The sequence below is a fragment of the Kogia breviceps genome, chromosome 1, assembly GCF_026419965.1.
Source record: "Kogia breviceps isolate mKogBre1 chromosome 1, mKogBre1 haplotype 1, whole genome shotgun sequence".
Lineage (NCBI taxonomy): Eukaryota > Metazoa > Chordata > Mammalia > Artiodactyla > Physeteridae > Kogia > Kogia breviceps.
The window spans coordinates 50,114,553-50,115,416 of NC_081310.1; positions in this window are offsets into that span (position 1 = coordinate 50,114,553).

Sequence of the window (864 nt, forward strand, 5' to 3'; positions counted from 1 at the left end):
ATTCACCCTGACATAGCAAAGCAATATAATTTACAGGTTACAAACCTGCTCCACCCACTTTGTAGCGGTCAGATCAGAGGTTACAAACCCGTCGCCCTGTGCCTTACGGAGCCCACAGACCTGCTTTGCTTGTACCTCACAGTGTTCTTTATTTCTACTGATTGTCCCCTTTAAAAATTGGGATATTCCATATATTTTTAAATTTATATTATCTTTATATTATGTCTTGAACCACTAGACTATTGGACCATCTGGAGATCCTCTCTGCACACCCAAGCAGCTGGAGCTGGGCAGCAGCTGCTCTTGGGGATGGGACACAGATGTTCCAGGCTGCGCAGCCTGCACACCCTCCAATGTACTTCTCACGCACCTTACTGTGTGAAACGGCTTTCCTGGTCCCTGTAGGCCTTTCTGTTTGCCATATCTGTTATGGTTGTCAGATGGTGCCCAGTTAAATTTGGATCTCAAATAATAACTAGTTTTTAGGTTAAGTACGTCTTAAACATTGCATGGAATATAGTAAAAATTACTCATTTTTTATCTGAAGTTCAAATTTAACTGGTTATCCTAATTGTTTTTTTTAACTAAAGATGGGACTCTACCTAAACTTATTTCACATTTTCTCTGGCTTCAAATACCATTTACAGTAATTTCCAAGTGCTCAGCTCCACATAAATCATATAAACCTCTCATAAATCCCTATTTTCCATTTTACTAAAGGGTTCTGCCTTTGGAGTTCCATTAGTTGTTATATCATGTTTTGGCATTTCTATGGCTATCATCTGGCTCTCCACCTGAACCAAACCAACACCAAACTTATTTCCCTGCCCCATTCTGCCCTCCCCCGTTCCCAATACAACCTGT